General features: G+C 36.4%; 1 long non-coding RNA gene and 2 pseudogenes across 3 annotated transcripts; 1 reads left to right on the forward strand and 2 right to left on the reverse strand.

Annotated features, from left to right (window-relative positions):
• The first annotated feature begins 567 nt into the window (after positions 1-567).
• On the forward strand, positions 568-11330 carry LOC116735471 (UNC93-like protein MFSD11; annotated as a pseudogene).
• Positions 6376-14385, reverse strand: LOC116735473 (uncharacterized). 3 transcript variants are annotated; one of them, XR_004342386.1, is made up of 4 exons: positions 14310-14385; positions 14139-14221; positions 11183-11330; positions 6376-6743 (listed from the first exon to the last, which is right to left on the reverse strand). It is a non-coding gene; the product is annotated as an uncharacterized LOC116735473 (long non-coding RNA). The 3 variants fall into 3 exon arrangements; XR_004342385.1 differs by lacking the exon at positions 6376-6743 and adding an exon at positions 11738-11780 and having other exon boundaries at positions 11167-11330; XR_004342384.1 differs by lacking the exon at positions 6376-6743 and having other exon boundaries at positions 11167-11330.
• Positions 14386-14513: 128 nt separating this feature from the next.
• Positions 14514-16613, reverse strand: LOC116735428 (ubiquitin domain-containing protein UBFD1-like; annotated as a pseudogene).
• Between the last annotated feature and the right edge of the window lie 430 nt (positions 16614-17043).

Raw genomic sequence — 17043 nt, forward strand, 5'->3', positions numbered from 1 at the left:
ACTTCTTTGCTTTTAAACACTTTGGATTCTCAAAACTGAAAGCTAAACAATTCACAAGAGACACAATATTGTATAAATGTCACATTACTTTGTACCACAATAATTGGTTTTGTATTGTTGAAGTTTTTATTCATATTTTGCAAATGGTCAGTATTTTCATGAAGGTACGTTCCCCGTGGCCACCTCCGGACGCAGCAAACACAATTACCAACAAAATTACGCGGACAGAAGAAGAGGCAGAACCCAGAAACTACTGTCACGGACCGTCCTCATGACGACGAAAGAAAAAGTCTGAGTGAAAAAGAAAAATGAGGCGGAAAAACTGCTTGTAATTAAAGTCACAAGTTGTCATGTGTACTCTGTATAATAGGAAGGAAGTGTTCTCGTGTACAGTGCTCCACTGTTGCTTTCTATTTGGCATCTCCTCAGTGCTCCTCTGGTTGCGAATAACTGTAACTAAACAGTTGGTAAACTTTGTAAAATTGAGACAATTCGGGTCCTCCAGGGTTTAAGAGTTGTAGGTGGAATTCATCGACAGAGGACGTTAAAAGCACTAATTACTTATAATGTATTAGGAGGAAAAAAGAAGACAGAATGGCAGACAGAAGGACTTACAACGTTGTGGTTTTGGGTGTAGGATTTCTGTTCATTTTCACCGCCTTCACCACCTGTGGAACATTGAAAGTAAGTTCAAAAAACTATCATCTGTTTACCATGGTGCTTTTGGTTTGTAGTGTGGATTCCTCAAATGCTGATTTGCAGATTGAAGATGTATGTGAATTAAAACAAGGTCTCAAAAATGAAATCTTGCGTTACAAATCAACACGTGCAACTCGCAGCTATTATTTATTTACTTGTTCTGTACGGGTAGCTACGCGTTTTATAAATGAAAGCATAAACAAGAAAATCAGTCTGCTGCTGTTTTTTGTAAAGTGAAGGAAATGGAAGTCAGGGGAGTTAGTCAGGCGCTTCTCGTGTTTCTGATTTTCTTCAATGGTCAGTGAAATTATCAAACAGGATGAATGGCCTGAGGCTAAATAGGCTCTGAACTGTTTTGACAACCCTAATTCATTTTTCCGCCCCTTTCAGCAAACTGTGGTGAAAAGTCTGAACAATTCAACTTTCAGCGGAAGTGGTTACCACAGGTAAAAGAAGAAAGAAAAAGTTTATTTCAACCAAATTAAAAAATGCATAAAGATGCTAACTGTATTTCTTTACTTCTTCTGCAGTCTAGGGATCATCTATGGAGTTTTTTCGTTCTCCAATCTGGTTGCACCAACTGTTGTTACAGTTATTGGAGCGAAAACTGACCATGTTTTTGAGTGGCCTACTTTACAGGTAAATTTGGCTGTGCTGAGTAGAGAAAGAGAAGTAAGGAGGACATAAATGCTTAAACATGTGGCTTATGGCTGTGCTTTTGTTTAGTGGTTACATTGCAGTGTTCATCATGCCCTCTACTTGGTCATTTTACCTGACCTCTGTTCTCATCGGTATAGGAGCAGCATGTAAGTTTCCCATTTCATAAATTCTCTCCCTATATTTTGGTTAGTTATAAATGTGTATTGGAAGTTTTGTTATTCCTACTCCTTTGTGCAATGCACTGGTACACTTGAAGCAAATCAGACCCTCAGCTTGATGCTACCACCTCCATGCTCATCTAAACATAGTTGTGCTTATATTGACCAAACAGCTCAATTTATGTCAGCAAATTTTAGTTGCGCTTGAAAGTGTGAGTTTAAAACCTCACTTCTCCGTGGACAGAGACAGCGGTAATCTGGATTCTTCCAGTTTTTAATAAATATGCCGCAGTCTTTTTGGCTTCCCGTCTGTTCGTAAACATCCTAACCAGTCTCCTTCCTTAGAGAGTGACAATTTGCTGCAGATGTTTGCAGCTTAGACCCAGTTGGGTGTACAAAAAGGACAATAACATGAAAACAACACACAAAAAACTGGTTTTGAAATGGGACATATTGGTATTGAATATAGAAATAGAAAGGTTACCCCAGATCCTCAGATCTGTTGGAAAATTTGCAGACTGTGCTCAAATGCAAGGTCCGTCTCAAAATTACAGAAAGTTTAGAAAAACTCTCCATTGAAGAGTGGTCAAATATCCAGCCAGAATCGTCAGAAGCTTGTTTGTTGGCCACAAAAAAGTCTGTAGTCAAAATTAAAACTATCTTGAAACCTAAAATGAATTATTCCCAATAATGAGTTTATGTAAACTTTTCAACCGACCCTATATTTATATAAATAAAAAGACCTGAAGCAGCTATACTTTTTGTACTTGTCTCTAAGCTTAATTGCTCTCACTGAGAATACATAGTGAAACAGCATACAGGGTATTAAGAATAGCTGAAGAAATTTAAAGCTTGTAAATAGTTCAGCATGCTTGCCTTGGGCTACTGCAGCCCATGGAAGCTCTGTTTGTCTGCGGTAAAAAATAAATAATAAAAAAAAAAGAATCAAAGTTGTGGTTAATCATGCGTACAGGGATTATTGCGCCTGGAATATGACGATGCTATAAACAGTGTATCCTGAATTAGAACTTAAATGGGTTAGGAACTGTGTCTCCAAGTAACACAGAGCATCTTAAGTTTACTCATAAATGTTGGTGAAAATACAGAGAAGACTGTCTACTTACTAGTTAAAGGAATAACACAAAAAAATTATTTGGAGCAGTTGTTTTAAGTTTTCTTATCTAATGCTGCCTCAAAACACTGCAGTGAGTTGCATTTTTTATCTTTTGGCCACTGAATATTTGAATGCATTACTTACTTACACACCAGCGTCATTTATCCCTTCTTGTCAGCAACTGAGCGGTGAATATCTTTTCCCTTTTCCCTCCCTCTCTGCGTCGTGCAGTGCTCTGGACTGCGCAGGGGCACTTCCTGGTGGAAAACTCCGAAGCTTCCACCATCAACAGGAACACCGGGTTGTTCTGGGGTCTACTACAATGCAGGTAGCTACACGTTATACTCCAGGCTCAGTCAAAATGGGAATGCATGCATGCTGTAATTCTGGTCCATATTTTGAGGTTTGCTCAAAACACACAATGTTTCAGAACTTGAATTATTGTACATGGAAGAATTCATATAAGAGCAACTTTTGTTGTATTTGGGAATTTAAGATTCCTCATACCAGTTTTTAATTAGTCCTCGTTATATAATGTGTTCCTAAAATTGGAGGAACTTTTATTTTTCAATGTTTTCTTAATTCTTAATGCTAAGTCTCTACATTTATCCAGGACTTAATTGTACTCAAGCTTATACTCAGAATTCCTGTCCAGAACACATTACGTCTCGGCAGGATATATTCCTTTGCTCTTCATTTACCATAATCAGATTTTAATAAAACACGTTTGCTGCCGTTAGTCCTCTCTCTCTCTGTTAAACTAAACACATCAAAGCTCCTTAAAAGCACAGCAAGCAAGACTTGGCCCTTTTCGTTTCTTGGATTTGGCCCATTTCTCATGCACGCTGGCTTGGACAGCTAATTGTGTTTGCTCCAATTTGCAAATTGAATTAGTATTATAATTACATTGGCTGTCACCTGTGCCAAAGCTCCCAATAGGGCCATGCTAATCTGACTCTGCAGGGATGATCACGGCCGTAATAAACTTATGATTCAGTCGCTCACAGGCTGCAAACACAAACACAGAATGTCACTGTTAGCAGTCACGAATAGCCTCTGCTTCTCCTCACCTGGGTTCTTGGAAGGAGACCATATGTATACTGATATTTAATCAAAGACAGAAATAGATCTAGATATTTAATGGAACTTTTTCTTTTTCTTGAAACCTCGCTTATTTATGTGAAAACCTCACCACGGGCAGAAATTCATTATTTCTAAAAAATAAAATTAATGTAGGTAACATTTTCTACCACTCAAACATAATTTTTCGAATGGTTCACTTAACATCTTGCTCATAGGTGGGTTTTTTTTTTAATTACACTAATCCACCAAGTGGAAAAACCTCAATTAAAGGTCACAGCTTTTTAAGCTCCAAAAAGCAGAAAAGAGGCTTGATGCATACAGATTATGGGTTATGTTTAAAGGTTAAAATGCTTAAAACTTACACAGACCGGCTATAATTATCATGAAGTTGATGAGATTTTTCTCATTCTTAAATTGGCTGCATAATTATTAAGATATCCATGAGAACAAGGAAGTCATATTATTAATCACAGCTTGCTGCCTTAAAAGCACCTTGCAAAAATGAAGAAAAAAAAAAAGTCATTATAAAACAAGCAGAAGAGAAAGAAAAAAAAAAATCTAATTACTTGGAAAAATTATAGAATCCCCTATAATTTCCGCTTTTTTTTTACATTTTGAGAAAATACAAACTAAATGGTTAGATGTTAGAAAGAAACAACACAGCAGATCAAGAAATACATCAAAGCATCGACTTAAAGAAACATTCCTTGAAACAATTGAGAACTTCTTTTTTTTGAGTTTAAGTCATAGTAAGTTAATCAGTTGTAGGTTGAGCAAAACAAGCTCAGACCAGGATACCACCGCTTCAACGTTTGAGAGATGGTACAGAGCTAAAGCTGGTATGCAGTGTTTCACTTCCTCCTAACAACATATCTTTTTTAAACCAGACAGCTCAGTTCTCATGGTTACAATTCATAAAACATTTCTAAAAGCTCCTTCAGGCATAACCACATGATATTAAATAGAGAACAACCTTCTTTTCCAGATGAATAGTTGTTTTTTTTCCTCTAGCAGGTCTAAGTTGAACACTGTTGTTTAGTCGTCTCATAAAAATTAATTGATGGACAAGAGTCCATTAAATGTCTAGGATTTTTTTTTTAACTCTAAGGAGATTCTTACCTCTTCTAAGCAAGTTAACAGTGGCTCTTAAATTCCTCTCATTTGTACACCCTGTCCAACTACTGACCGATGATTGAAGTGAAAGATTTTTTCTTTTATTCTGAAATATAATGTTGCAAATGTGTGTTGCTGAAATTCAATTAGGTTTTATGTATTCCACAATGTTTTCACATTGGGTCCCCAGACGAAGGTCGTGCATAATCTTAATCTCACTGTAGCACACAAAAGCTCAAGGCCATAACAGTACTTCAACATCTTTATGCCACAAAATAAATAAATAAACAAATACATACATTTCACAAAGTCTTTCTAATATCCCCATTCCTACAAAAAATAATGTTTTACCACGGATTTCGTTGAGAAGGAAACAGTGTTGGGTCTGTGAGAGCCCAGGCCTCCCCGCCCTCCTCCTTGGCAGAACTCCTGGTGAACATCAAATAAAATCAATCTTCTTAACACCAAGTCGCAATCCATTCTAGTATATTTCTAATTTTTATTTCAGCTACAAAATACATGTATTTTCCTCAGACTTGCATGCTTTTTGCTCACATGAGCATGGAGGAATAGTAGATGCATTCGTTTAAAAAAAAATCAATGAAGAACAGATGAGAACATGGGAAGAAAAAAGAAAACAACTCCACCTCAAAATGACACATGGACAGACTTACTACTGCTCAGTAGCAGTTTTTTGCATGATAGCAGCTGATGTGTTACATTATGGGACTTTTCAGAGAGACAACATTTGTTCTTTTATGTAATGACAAGCAGAGGCTACATTTTACATTTCATTGTGGGGATTTCTGTGGGTGCCACGCTCCATAAACTTCACACAGAATGCTGACGCTGGGATAACATGGCATATATAGTGAATATACAGTGCTCTGTATAATATATAAAGAGCAATTGTGGGCAGTGTGGACTTGTACAGCAGGCTTGATTTAAAAGCTCCATAAAGGGAAAGTGGGCGGCATATTTATGGACGGGTGAAAACAAACAGGCCAGCTGTGCTAATGATCAGAAAGACAATAGAAGCTTTTTTTCCCCCATTCATTAATGGAGTCCCTTTCATTTGCAGCATGCTGTTTGGGAATCTTTACATTTACCTCGACTGGAACGGAAAATCAGAAATATCAGGTGAAGTCAGACTTGGCTAATTACCGTTTTGATTATAAAAGCAAAAATGTTGCACGATAATGCAAGTAAATTATCATCACACAGGATTATACGACTGGGTGGTAATTATAAATCTGTCTCAGCTCAACGGTTTTAAAATATCTGTCGCCTTTTATTAAAGCCGTTTATTTTAATCTCAGACAGCAGCAGGAGGAATATTTTTCTGTTCCTGCTGGTCTCCTCCGTCCTTGGCACGCTCAGCTTCCTGGTCTTGAGGACGAGTCATCGTGAAGAGGAGCTGCTGTCTGAAGAGGAAGGGCAGTCGCTGCTCTCAACGCGCACAACGTAAAGGACTTTTCTCCAGATAATTACACTTCTTTCCCCGTGGTCTTACAAAATCAACCAGAATGTACTGAGGTCGTCACTCAGGAATAACATAACGAATCAAAGAGGAAACAGTTGTGAATTTACTTTTTTTTTTATCCACAAAATGATTTTCCTCCAAATTGCCAGCCTTGGATTTTCCAAGTGTTTGTCAAGATGAACGTAATGGTACTGGTTCCAAATTGCAGAAATTTGGAACCAGATTTGTCCTTCAAAAAAATTACACTGGAATTTCTTTCGTCCAGGTTTTTGTATCTTCGACCTAGTCGAGCCCAGTGACGGCACTCAAGAAGAGTAGGCTGCAATCAGGCAGATCCTGGCCAGCTAAGATGGAGAACTGTTGAGGGCAAGAAAGGCCCTCAATATGATTTTTTTTCAGGCGTGTTTTAATTTCCATGGCTGTGGACGAGGACCTGAAAAGAAAGACGACTGAAAGTCAGATGAGAAGTATTTATGCACAAAAGCTTTTCCAATGGCATGTAAAGAAACTGAGCTGAATTAAAGATGTAGTTCACTTCATGGTTCCTCTGGAGTAAATCAATGCATTTCTCTGTGTGGCTGAGTAATTGATTTCTAGTGATCATTTTGAGCATTGCAGAAGTTTGACATCAATGTCTCTTCTGCTGTTAGGTACAAGAACAGAGCCAAACACCGCTCTTCAGGATACCAAAACAGAGTTCCGTAAGTTTTTATTTAGACTGTATTTAAATATTACACTGGATCAAAAATGCAGTAAAAGATGACACTTTTACTGCATTTCTGATCCTGAGCTCAAATGATGAAAACCCTTGCTTACAGTGCTCTCCACAAATATTTGAAACCCAGGTAAAAATGTTTTTAAGAAATCCAAAAATAAAAATATCTTTTCTTGCAAAGACATAACCTGACACTTAATAAAACTGCTGCATTTCTCTTACAGTGAGCTTGCCATTTGTTTCAATTGCAGCAAAATAAACCTTTATCTTCATGCAGTCTTCTTTGCAAAAGCATAAGTTGTTTTAAACTGTTTAATCATATTTGACCGTGATTTCTCTTCTCTTGCCCATTTTGAAGCTAAGAGAAATTGACTTTGTATGAACCTCTGTCAGTATTTATACCCCAGGGAAGCAGGAGGTTATGGCCGGGTTACTTGCTAATCTGATTCATTAAAAACACAAACAGGCTTGAGTTGTATAGTTATTGTTGGAGGTGCAAATGGTTGTGCTAAAATGATTTCTTTCTTAACTTTACACTTTCTTTCTTGTTGAATATGCACTTAAATCAAAGGTTGGAATATTATGTTATAGCCTACACATTTATAAGACTGCTGACTTGACAGTTGTCCAGACGACAGTCATAAAAAGTTATTGATAGAGAAGTTGACTGTTCACAAAGTTCTGTGTGCCATTATATTATTGGAAAGTTGAGTGAAAGGAAAATGTGGTAGAAAATGATCAAAATACACAAAAATAACTGAAACATATTGCTCTAGTTTTAATAAATCTGTCTAATTTATGAGGCATTATCACTATATGTGTGTTTTATAATCGAGTTGATAGTATTTACATTTATTGAGATGGACTCAATAAATACACAAGCTGCTGCATTTAGGGTCACAATGTATATAATTGTATATAATTAAATAAAGTTAATAAGGAATAAAAAAAAGAATAATTCTGAGAATATGTTAACATCTAAACCCAAACATTATTTATTTTCTTTTGTATTTCACTGAGAAACCTTTGGAGGAGTAATTCTGTTCAAATACTAAGTACAAACAAAAAAATCTTACATTTACTTAATCTTGGTGATCACTACAGTCTTCATCTTGAGCTTTGTGTTGCAAATGAGGCCCAAAATGACTAATGGCATCACAACATTTCCACCCCCCACAAAAAAACTTGACATTTTCCTTTTGCTTCCTGGTGATTTGTATTTGCGTCACATCTGACTGCTTCCATTCTGCAGCTAGCAGGCAGTTTTGTTTTTCTTCAAGTAAAACTTGCTTTCATGTGGATAAAAAATCTCCCTGCTACGCGACAGAGTACACAGACAGTGCCTTAGTGTGAGTTTATCTCAGATTATCTCTCTGTTTGTCAACTGGAAACTCTGCCGCAGTTGCTCCTGCTTTCAGTGCTGCCCCGGGTTGTTTGGATGATCTGATTGCTCTTTGTCTCATGTGTATCTTGTGCACACGTAGACTTGTGTGCACCTGCCTCGAAAGATATCGGGTTTATCAAAGATGCATGCTGATTCATGTCAGAAAGGGCATCAAGGCATACATAAACAAACCTACTGGGATTTCTGCCCTAAAATCTAGATTTCTCTAACAGCCTGAATGGAAGCCTCTCCTGGGTGCTTTTCTTTCTGCATTTAAATGTGGCTCTTTGGCTCATTTCTTTTTCTCCCATCCTCTTCCAGCACAGAACTTTAATTCTAAGGAGAAAATTGGGCTTTAATGTCTGCATTTTAATCCACGCTTTGTGAAGTAGTAAACGAGGCATATTTGTTCAAAAAATATGGCTTCATTAGCAATTCAAATGAGTGCATTGGATTCTATTTATTTTTTTCTCTTACAGAAACCATCCTGCATCTATTGAAGACAAAAACGATAATGCTCCTGAGTCCCTGCATGGTCTACAGCGGTAGGGGAAATGTAGAAAATCGTCCTGCCTCTTGTGAAATGCTTGAAGTTGGAGCTGAAAACACACTGTCCCGGTTCTCCAGGGCTTGAGCTGTCTTTCTACAGTGGAGTGTACGGAACGTGCATCGGCGCAACTGCCCACTTTGGAGAAGCAGCCAAGGGCTTCATTGGGATCTCTGGGATAGTGGTGGGCATCGGAGAAATAGTAGGTGGGTCAACGCACTGCTCACAGAGATTTAAAAACCCACGAGAGGTTCTTGAAGTATTCTTGTCCCATCAGGTGGGGGGTTGTTTGGACTCCTGTGCAAAAACAGTCGCTTCAGACGAACCTCGGTGGTGTTTCTGGGGATGGTCGTCCATTTCGTCGCTTCCTACCTGATTTTCCTCAACATCCCAGATGACGCGCCTGTCGTCGTTGAAACCACCACAAAAAAGAATCCATTTCTAAGCCCATCGTAGGTGGTTTCTCTCATTATTTAACAGGAGGGAATTCAAGCAGTTGTTATTCATGTCATGTTATTAATAAGCATTTTGTTTTCTCCTTCAGTGCATCCATTGCCCTGCTGTGCTCCTTCCTGCTTGGACTTGGAGATAGTTGCTTCAACACGCAGCTCTACAGCATATGGGTTATGTTTACGCCGAACAAAGCACGCCTGCCTTCGCCATCTTTAAATTCATCCAGGTAATCCTCGATTGCCAATTCTCAGACATTGTTAGCAGAGCCGAGCAAAGCTCAGTCAAAATGTTGTCCTGTCAAGTGTGAAATAAATTCAGCTGAAGCCTCATTAATAGGGATGGAAGGTGTCAGAAAGGCAAATCTTCACCTCGCCCTCTTTTCTTTGCAGCATAGTTGATCTTGAAAAAGAATTACCTCTAGGAAATTGTGATATTTTCTAAGCTTGCTTTCAAATAGCGGAACATATTTTTCAAGGTATTATAATGAGCAAGTCTTTTAACTCTATGTCAGCATGCAGTGCTATGAAAAAAAGTATTTGTCTTCACACAAATTTCTTTCTTTTTTCTTTTTAGCAGTTTGCATTTGAGAATTTTATTTCATAATGGAGAAAGCTATCCTAACATCAAATGTGAAAACCACTGCTGATAGAACAAGTCACAAAGTACTTTATCATTTTGTCCAATAAACACTCTGCTTGAACAGTCAATTTAGAGACCAATTACATTTTTACACAGGAACGGGTTGTCGATAGATTAAATACTCATTTGAAAACTGCTTTGTGTTTATTCAGATTAGCAAAAATTAAAATTTGCTGGATGATTTTAAACACTTAATTATAATTAAAAAAACTAGACTGATTTCATCAAGCCAATTATGTTAAAATATGGGACAATTACAGTCATATTAAAAAATTAGATTATTGAAAAGTTCATTTATTTCAGGCCATTATTCTGTTAATTATGCAGATTTTCAACTAATGAAAACACATTTAAGATTAGAATATTACATCAGGACACCAAAAAGGTAAATATTTTTAATACCGAGGTGGGCTTAGTTAAAAGTATATTTAATACGTTCTTAAATATTATTTTCAAAAGTTACATTTAATCTGACAAATGAGAAGATGCTACGTCATTCAAACAGACTTGTCTTTCTAGTCCAGTGGTTCCCAAACTTTACCACAATTTTGTCAAGACATTTTAAAACTGTAGTAAATCTGAAAATAACATATCCATGGAAATTCTCAACTGTCATGTAATTCAAAATGGCGTCGAGGAAAAGTGATGGACTCTCACCAACCCTGACCCTAAAATTCAACATGGCTGCCTTTCACATGAAAGTTAGTGATAACCACTGTAAATAAAAAGTAAATCAATCAACCGATACATCCATTTTGGAACATGGAACTCCAACATGGTTAAGTTGGGTTTGATGTCTTTGTCAGATCCATGTTCTAACTTCAGAGCAAAGTAGAAAAAAAACAACAAAAAAAACATACATCATGCCTAGCAAACTGTTCCTAGTGCACTGTAGTTCACTTTGTCACAGCTAATTTGCACATATTTACTTTGTAATTAATGCCAAGATTTCTTCTGAGTACCACTAGAGGGTAGCTCAAATACCATCCGTGTAACATGTTCCACAGTTGGACAAACATGGCTACAGATGAGATGTTGCAAAGCTTGCAGTTCTTTCTTCTCATAACCAACAATAAAATTTATGTTTCCTGTTAGTCTGTGAGTGCAGCAGTGGCGTTCTTCTACAGCGGCTACCTTCTGCTAACGTGGCAGCTCCTGCTTCTGGTCATCCTCGGCTTTGCTGGAACTCTCTGCTTCTTCGTAGTTGAGAGGATACAGGAGTACTCCATGGATTCACAGGAATTTTGAAAAGCAGGATTCTGTGGTCAGAATCATTTGGGTCCTGGAAACAAATGTAGTCCTGAAACTCAGTCTTGCATTTTTAATTTTTTTTCAAAATAATGTATCATTGTAATAAATGAAGTACCACAGCATATCAACTGCCGCAATATGTTAGAATGTTATCAGTTGTCTCTTTGGGCTTTGTTTCACTACATAGTTGCACCTAGTCCAGTGTTATGGTTAAACGTTTATATCCTCTTGTTTTATATTATACTCTACATTATTTCTAGCTCAGGTTTGTCTTAATGAAAATTCTAATATTTTATGTATCTACACCTTTTTATGAATATAAATGATACAAAATAATGTCTGACAATCACTACTTTATGTCATGTTTGTTAATTTTGCTTTATAGTGTAAATGTTTCTTCCTTTTGGTAAATCTTTGAATAATAAAAGTTTAACTCACGTCGGAATCCTGTGACTGCTGCTTGCACAAGGCGCTCCCATTGCTGAAAATTACGCACACAAATTCTCATCTATGCATTTTAGCATGAAACCTGTCATGAATAGGGTTTGAATTAATAATATCAGGATAAATATTTAATATGCATCAAATATAAATGTCAAAAATAATATTATTTATTAAAATATCTATACATTTTAAATGTTGAGTATTTTTAAATATATGTAAATAGAGTGAAAATTCAAATATAAATATTAAATGTATACCTTTAGTTGGTACAAATTAAATATACCTAACAGGTAAATTTAGCAGATGTCCAAAGTCAGACTGTGTGTTATATCAGTCTGTGTTGATCTGAGAAGATGTCAAAATGTGTTTCCCCTCCTTTATGCTTGAACTTTGACTTGACAGAAAAGTCCTTTACATCGATGTAAGAACTGTAGCTATGGTGCTCAGTGTGTTTTTAGCAAATATGTTTAATTTGAAGTGAGCATGGGTAACTCATAATGATGAACCTTAAGACCAGAAACCATAGAAGTATCTGAATGTATTGTTCCACATCACAAAAATCATTAATCTTAATGTAATTGTTTTTAACCAAAAATCGCTTTTATTTAAATTATATATAAAATGGATGCATAATCAATATTAAGAGTTATTCAAACACAGAAACTTGACCATCACAATATATTCTGGTGGGATGCTTAAGTTTGAATAGTCCAATCATTGCAACAAGACAGTATTTCCTATATAAAATGAGTTATGCAATTTTTTTTTGTGAATAGACTAGTATATAAAAAAATCTTAACACCAGATAGGAGATCTTATGTTTAGGGGTTCCATTCACAAGGTCTTTAGTCTAGGATGTTAGCTCTCTGTTTTAATTCATTAACTGCTTCATGTGGAAATATATATAAATGTACACATTAAGTAAATATGATTTATCCTTGACCATATCTATATTTACTGGTATTATTAAAAAGACATATTTAACCTATGTAAAACATTTGTAAAGACATTAAATAAATGATTATGTATATTGTGCATTATTTTAAATTAATGCATTAAATTGTGATTTTATAAAATAAATGTGATGATAGTGACCATTAGTACATTTGTCATGCTTATTACTAAGTAATATTGTGCGTTAAAACTCAGATGATTTAGTATTCAACAACACTGAAAACTGAGATGTTTATCGAGGTTGACTTTGACAAAACTTACATAACCTTCTTAGCACTCTAGAAACACATACCTTGCAATTTGCTTTGCTACAACTCCTGTGATTTTTGTGAATTGTGGGTCTTTTAAATTAATCTTTAATTGACCACAACATGGACCTCCAGCTTGTAGCCAGTCTCCCCAGCCGAATCACTTAATTTTAACCCCAATTTGTCAGATTTGTTTAAAAATCAATAACGCTATTAATCAAAAAGGAGCATGCACGGCTCAGTTTCAGTGAAAAGGTCAGAAGCCCACAGGTCTCACATTACTTTATAGGTAATTGAGTATTGATTAAATTATAATGAGAGAAAGCAGGTTAGTGAAATCTTAAGTCAATTGTGTCACTTACTGATATAACAAAGAACAGAAGGGTTAATGAAAGTTTACAGCATTTGGCCCCAAAATTACATCCCAGCATGATCTGTGTTATTAGTTTAGTGGAGTAACCTTGTAAGGAGTGTAGCTCAGGTCTGGATAAGTCTATTACCTCATACTGGTATGTTTAATGCCTGAGTAGTTCTAAAAGTCTCAAGCACAGAATTCAGCATATGTTCAGTCGAGTTAGAGACAATATCGACAAATAAAATATGATTCTGTTTGTGTTATTGAGCGTTTGTTTTAATTGAGCGTCCCCACAGCCCTTCAGCTCCACCCGACGAACACCAGCTTGATTTCCCGAAGCACCACTTCAGCCTGCCGCACCTTTGGTTGATAACTTGAACAAATGTGCACACGGGGGCTGATCTGCTTTCATTTTGCCACTTCCTCACAGTCCTAATAGGTGGATCTGATTGAAATGGACTTGCAGCATACACGACTGGGGCCTTGAAAAGCGCAGCATGCGCTCTGTTGTTGTCAGTTATTGTGTTTTTAGATGCGAGAGAATGAGTTTTCACTATTAGGGCTTTTATCCAGTGAGGCTGTTTTTAATTTCGGAGGTCTGTGTATGCCCAAGAGATTGGTTCATTTATTTAAATACTACTATAAAATACTTTATATTTAGAAAATACAACTGAGCTCCATCCTATTCTGTAAGTAAATAAACAATCTTACCTTCTGAACTTTTCTGGTAGCATACCCCAAACACACATCTGCTAGCTCTGAGTATTAGATTTTTCTTTTATTTTATTTTACAGCTAAATCATAAATCTGACATGCAGGCAGCAACAACAATAGTTACCATCATGTGATAGTCCTCATGGCCTTCGATGGGTTCGGACACTACATTTTTAATAGAGCCCATTGGAACTTTCTCTGTTCTCTCTGCAAGTGAGAAAGCGTAAGCATAACTGCATTAGCATAGTCAGCATCTCCGCACCGCTGGGACCTCAGTCAGGAATCATAATGTTACCTTTTGTTCCGATCCACAACTGATCTTGCTCCAGTTTGAATGTGAGTCTTACTTTTCCTCCGGATTTGTTTAAACATTCCGGATAAAGGCACTGTTGGTAATCGTTCCTGTTGGTACGACAAAGGAGCTATTAATCCCCTTGTTAGTTCACTTAAAAGACAAAACATATGTTGGACAGCTGTAGCTAACTTGAATGAGCTCTAATCACCACCCCTCACCTTTGTTCCCTTTGATAGATGGCATTATATCTTCTGGTTTACCTTTGTCCAGTACTTTCCTGTGTTGCTGAAGACACAATGCAGGTTTTTAAAAATCCATACAACTTCAATATTTAACAGTGCTGTTGAAAAATCTTACCTTTTGCCTGCATAAGGGCTCTTTCTTGTTTTCCTCGGCTTTAACTTCCTGCTGAATAACCTCTTTCGGTGTGTTTACAGCTAATACATCATTTATTGTAGATCCGACCACCATTATTTTTGCCCCGTTTGTAACCTTTATGTCACGTAGCGTCTTATCCTCTGGAAGCAGTCCTTTGTACATCACTTTCTGCATGCTGGTGGAAGACCTAAAAGCAATGTGAGAACTCCTTCAGTTATTAGTCAACAGCATTTGTTATGAAATGTTGCTGTTGACTTGTTTAAAAAGTCATTTAAACAATTTCACTCTCCTACCAGTGAGTGCATGGATCCTCTCTTTTAGCTTGGCTCCGGTACTGTCGACAGGAATTTTCAGGTCGTATTTGTTCTTGTTCCAGATAATCTTCAAGTCCACCGTCTCCTGCTTGTCGTCTGCGTCGTCGCCATTGCTAATACTAGAGTCCTGAGTTGTGGCATTTCCTGCATCTGTGAGAGAGATGTAGATTCTGCATCGGCCTTTTCCACATTTTCACCAAATGCCTCTGCTTCTGTTGGCTTTGCCTCAGTCTCAGTGTCCATTACGGCTCCTTCATCTCCTGCAAAAGCATCCGGTTTATATTTATTTAAATAAAATTAAACAAGAATTCCTGGAATACATTTCAGCAGAATACAGCCTATTCCAGAGAAAATGCATATGAATATAATTCTTTAAGACTAAAGAAAGAGTAAAACAAATCTTTAGTTACAAGTAACTATAGACAAAGCACTAAAGTTAGCATAATGTTATAATCAAATGTTATTAATAAAACTGGGGTAAGTTTTAATTTTAGATCAAAGTGTGTGATAAATTTCTAAATCAACAACAAATAAAATGCAAAGCATGTTAATCTGAAAGGGGAGCAATAAGTCAAACAATTAAGAATATTTTAACTGATAATTAGAGCAAACACATTTGTTATCTTGTTTACTGAAATGCAGATGTCTGGTGAAACACTGAATTCAAATAGAAAATGTGATTCTGGGCCTCCTGAGTTTACTGCCTTTGATCAAACAAAACACTGAACTTTCTGCAGAACAACATCTGACTAGTTGGTTTACAATTTCACCTAAAACCAAATTAAAACACATATTATGTTGCTTAATAAGTTTTTTTTATACTATACCAAATGTTTCAAGATTCCCTTGTATCCTTTATAGTAGCAGTGTGCTATATAGTCAGTGGGACTTCATGAGAATCTATTTGAGTACTCCTCAAATGCTCATCTGAACATTTAAGGTGTGAAGATGTTTTTTTTTTTTAGACAACACATTTAAGATTCTCCTAGTTTCGCTTTTTTTCTCCTCAGCCGCATTCACTCTCGAGGTCTTTCTAGCTCTTTCTTATCGGCTCACATTTAATGAAAGTCACCAGTTTTTTTGTACCATGAACGAAATTTTTTTTAAAAACAAAATAAACAAACGCAAATTATGCAATTATGGCAGACAAGCAACAAAAAAACCAAACACCCCAAAACTGAGGATTTTAGCCAAAGTAGTCACATTACCGTGAGCCGTTCACGAGATTCAGTACTTTCGTTAATTATCTTTAATTGTCTTATATAGGTAATGATAATTTACGGTCAAATGCTCACACCTGTTAATGCTTTCGACCTTAATAGCAGCTGTCGTCAAATGTAGAATAATGTAACTGATGTTAGCTATCGTTAACGTTTGCTAGCAGGACCGCTGCTGAACATTTGCAGAAAAAACGTAGCAGAGAAACGCACATTTACATCACCGTCTAATAATAACAGCATGTTTCAAAGACTAAATTAGACATATGTGACATTTTATTGCTACAACATAAACGTAAACTAAAAATGTTCTGTGTATTTGTGCTAAATTTTCTCTATACCCACCATCCTGCGTCGCCATGATGATTGTGTACAATCTGTCGGTTGTGGCAAAGAGGATACAGGAAGCAGGATGACTCCGATGCCACTAAGAAAAGTCTAAAATAAGTTAGTTATGGTACGCCAATGAATTGATATGGATGGTAACAATGTGTTAATATAATTTAATTGTTCAAAATATATGTATAAAAATATAGTAACGAAACTTGACTTAGTTAAAGCCTTTGTAGACAATTTATCATAAAACGGATATGATAGAAACGCGCATGCGCATTTGGAGAATATTTTATGTGGAAAACTTGTATAACTATACAATATATGTAACTTTGTTGTCAGTTTAATTGGGAAAATGAGAACCATGAAATAGTCTTTGTTAAAAATAGATTTTTAAAGAAATAACTTGAAACTAAATGTAGACATGTACGTAGTAGTCACAGCTGGAAAATGTGGATGTGAAGGCGGAAGTAAGTGGCAGTGAACACTCTT

This window comes from Xiphophorus hellerii, chromosome 16 (genome assembly GCF_003331165.1).
Source record: "Xiphophorus hellerii strain 12219 chromosome 16, Xiphophorus_hellerii-4.1, whole genome shotgun sequence".
Classification (NCBI taxonomy): domain Eukaryota; kingdom Metazoa; phylum Chordata; class Actinopteri; order Cyprinodontiformes; family Poeciliidae; genus Xiphophorus; species Xiphophorus hellerii.